The sequence below is a fragment of the Tenrec ecaudatus genome, chromosome 4 (assembly GCF_050624435.1).
Source record: "Tenrec ecaudatus isolate mTenEca1 chromosome 4, mTenEca1.hap1, whole genome shotgun sequence".
Taxonomy (NCBI): Eukaryota; Metazoa; Chordata; class Mammalia; order Afrosoricida; family Tenrecidae; genus Tenrec; species Tenrec ecaudatus.
Window position 1 is genome coordinate 179,399,329 of NC_134533.1, and position 4,328 is coordinate 179,403,656.

Consider the following 4,328-nt stretch of genomic DNA (forward strand, 5'->3'; position numbering starts at 1 on the left):
TACCTCTTCTCAGAAGCAATTCAGAATTTGTATCTGAAGCCCTCTTATCCTGCCCCCAGATCTCCTCTCCTTTTGCCGTGATTATGCTGGCCCTGTGTGGAGACGATGGGGCCCAAACATGGGCATCTATCCGTCATGGTGGAGTGCCGTATGGAGGATGGCTGCCCTGGAGACTGGCCGAGACCGCCAGCCTGTCCTTGGCACAGACTAAATGGGTAAATTGTGTGCTCACTTTAACTTAGGGGCCTCCCTGCAGAATAGGCATAAAGAGGAAAGTAATAGTTTATACTGACTCAAGCTTAACATGCTTATAATATATTAGTTTTGAAGTTTTCCTATTAATATTCAAATAACCTTTTGAGGTATCAATCATCATCTCGATTCTGCAGGAAAGGAAGCTAAGGTGATGGCTTGTCCATAGGTCTGACTACAATTCACCGTCTCCTTCTATTACGTTCTCCTGACCAGAAACGTGACAAATGCTGAGTACAGTCACTACTGGAACTAATTAGTAGAGAAGTAGATACATTCATCTTCATTCTAACAAAATCCCAGGGCACAGCCTACCATAACTTTTATTTGTTTTTAATTTTGAAGGGAAGAAGGAAGTGCACGGAGAGAAAACATGAGAGCAATGTGCACTGCAAAATCAGGCGATGCTTCTCGTTTGCTTAAGAGACTCCAGGTCTCCCCGCAGTCGAGGTTTCTAGGAATCTGGGAATGGAAACCTGGATTCTGTGGCTATCTTAGAACTCACTAGAAAATCCATCAGCTTAAAATACTGGTAAAATATTTTCTGATCACATCTTTCCTAACTAAAGACAATGAACAAATGTATAGTTTCCTAAATGATCATCTGCATCCATCCTTCCCACAAGAAGGATTTCCCTCTACCTTGGTCAACATTTGTCCATCTATTTTCTCACGTGTCAGAACTGTGCAGTTTGGTACACCACCTTTTTTCTTTCATTCTGTTTACTCCTTGGTAGAAAAAAATTAAGTTAATTGAAGGTAAGTTTCCTCTTCTTTCTCTCCCAGCTCAGCACACCTCAGAATCTCTTTCCAAATTGATGATTTAGCAACGAGCAGCCTACGCACTTAGCAGGATTCCTCCGCAGGTTTGCGCATGGCAGCTGCTCATGACAGAAGGACATCCAGCACAACATGGCCACACGTTCCACGTGAGAATGTCCCATGACTCTGAGTGGACTCCATGCCGGTTCTGAAGTTTGATCACATTTCGGGCCATGATGTGGTTGGGGTACAGATGTAGGAGACGCCCCAGAGACCTTTGCAGATGATGGAGGCTGAAGACTAGGCATGCGGTATTGCATGCCTCTCTGAGCACAGATGACTAGTTTGTATAGGACAGAAGTAAGGACCTTATGTGCTTTAAATGTGAGGGTGTTTGTAGACTTTCTTTAAAGGGTATCATTCCCCTGGTAACTTTAATTTGTGATGATTGTAAAAGAGTCCATTATTGGGCAGGGTCTTGGTTTTTTAGAGATGTTATCATAGGTGGAAAACCTAAAAAAAACAAGAATTTATTTTCTCATGGTTTTTGAAATTAAAACTCCAAATTAGAGCAATTGCTTAATTCTTTGGGAATCTATCCGCGTCATCTGTCTTCTTCCATTTATGGGTGTTTCAGCCTATTCTGGTGCCTCTCTGAGATCGGTGAGTCTCATTACCAGCCTCCACTGATTAATTGCGTTCAACTGGATTGCATCATGGAAAGCAATGATATCATATTATATTTACATGCACAACCACAGAAGCCGGGATTTCACGGCATATTTTGGGCAGGGGTCGCAGTTCAATCTATAATTGGCAACAAATATTCGCTCCTTCTTCTCTCGCTTTCATGGGAAGAATAAGTCTCCAATCTCATTGGGGTTGGGTTGGCCGTATGACTTGATTTGACCAAAGAAGCTGGAAGATACAACATGTGAATTGGGAGCATACATTATTTGTTTCCTGTTAACATTTTTATATTTTCTAGGTAACAGGAATTGTATACAAATGCCTCTTTATTTTTATCTAACTAAAAATAACTCAAGATGCATTCTCAAGAAAGAACAAAAGCTATGTACCAAAGGGACTAGATTCCTTCCTTGTCTACTTGGAGTCAGTCCTTGGGTTGCTGCCATCAACTCTGGAAAGAGCTTGTGCTACATCGGAGGAGGCACATAAGCTGCTGGTATCACTTTACTGGCACACCACCTGCCCTGTAATGCACTGACAGCGACAGGAGCGGCACCAAGTGACGGGCACTTCACAGACACATTGCCCTGAACTGAATTGTCAACACAAATATGAATAACTCCTCTACGTTTAGTATATTCTTCCATAACATTGTCCTCATCTCTGCAGCCCGTGCAACTTCTTTGGTTTGAGGGTGAAACAGGTGAGGGGGTCGGAAATGCTGTGCTGCAAGTGGTTGAACAGAGGCAGCTGCAGCTGAAGTTGAAGCTTCTGCCTGTTGGGAAAGTCTTGTTTGTAAATCTGCCGCAGCTCCAAAGGCCAATGAGCCACTCATTTTTAGAGCCTGTTGAGCTGTTGGAGGGGGTGAGGGTGGGGATTTGCAAATCTGTCCCCTCTGCAAGTCTTGCCATCCATTGGTGACGGCTGGTTGTTCCTAAGTCAATTCCAGCTCTTTCCAGTCATCCCTGTCCCCAAATGAACTAGTACTGGAGGCATGAGTGTGTTCTGTAACTTGACCACCATTCACAGGTCTGCCAGCTTGCTCAGATCCCTTCAGTTTTTCCCATGCCTTTGTAGCACATTCTGACTCAGAAAACATCGTAAATCTGTATCCCTCGGATTGACCTGTTTCACTATCCATCTTGAGCTGAATACTTTTGATTCTCCCAAAAGGTTCAAAGATTCCTTGACACAGATCTTCCATTATGTTTCGTGTAGGGAGCCGACGGAGAGCCTCAGAGGTCCAGCACCTCCCTTTTGTCAGTTGTTTGCCATCGCTGTGGCTCTGGTTTTATTCTGCTGGTGATGCTTGTACGATGGTGGGCATGTTAAGACATGCTGGCCAGGTAATCCTGTAGCTAGAGGCCCTCAGCTAACAGCAAAAAACACATAAGCAATTCCTGTGGAACGCCTTGAGTTTCCATCAGAAGCCATGCTCACTTCACGAACTGTTGAGAAAAATTCTTCCAAATCCCTTGGTCATTCTTGGCTTTGGCAGCTCAGCATCCTCCCCTGCGATGACAGCTAGGCAAGCTCCCTGAAAGGGCGGCTGCTGCTTCTCCGTACTCATGTTCACTGGTACCTTGAGCATAGATCCTAAGAAGCATATTATGTTCCCATTTCGCCCTCTTTTGCATCTGCCATCACCCTGAAAAGGACATGCCCTGGATCACCTGGTCCTAGAAAGATAACAACATGGGACCAAATTAGCCTTAAGTCATGCCTGACTCACAGCCCAGCCTGGCCCATCTGCAGTCACTGCAATTCTAGCCCAAATTCAGGTGTGTGAGTGAGAAGGCAGTGCGACTGCTACGTACGCCCCTGGGATCTTTGTGGTTCTGGGAAAGGTAGCAATAGCTGACTAGTACACTCATTAAAAGTGTATCTGCCATTTCCTGGACACTCCAGCCTCCAGGTAAAAACAGTAATAGTCATACTTCATATTGGGTGGATTCTTGCACCCACTTTTTCCTGAAGGCTTTCAGTTCCCTGCCCTAGATATTTCTCCAGGGGGTGACTCATTCGTAACCACAAACCAAGGCATAGCAGCTGTATTGTTGTGTCTTACAGAGAGTCATGGCTTTCCAACAGATAGGAATTGGTCATGTCGGCAGTACATGAGAGCCTCAGGGTTGAGCTATGTTTCATCTAGAAAATCTAAAAATGTTCCCCTCTCTAATCCATGCAATATTTTGTCACGAGGACCTTGAAAATTTACTACATAGGATTCTGTGTAAGAGGAAACCTTGTGAAAATAAATCTGCCAAGTTTAACTATATGAGGAGGCTTCAGAAAGTTCATGGGAATGCAATGAAAGGATAATAGATTTTTCCCCACAAACGTTCTAAAGTCCCTTCCTATATATGCACATGGATATGGTGCAGTTGCCTAGCATATTGTGATGTGCAACTTTTACCAAAGCTCCTTGTTGATCTTGCTCCTGTGACTCTAGGCAGGTTTTTTTTTTAAATACTTTTATTGGGGGCTCTTACATCTCTTATCACAATCCATACACACATCATTGTGTCAAGCACATTTGTACATATGTTGGCATCATCATTTCCAAAGCACATTCTTTCTACTTGAACTCTTGGTATCAGCTCATTTCCCCCCTCCCTCCCCCA

The 4,328-nt window shown here is 43.9% G+C and overlaps 1 pseudogene; it reads right to left on the bottom strand.

Moving 5' to 3' along the window:
* Nucleotides 1-238: 238 nt before the first annotated feature.
* Nucleotides 239-3,810, bottom strand: LOC142446130 (RNA-binding protein 39 pseudogene; annotated as a pseudogene).
* Nucleotides 3,811-4,328: the final 518 nt, after the last annotated feature.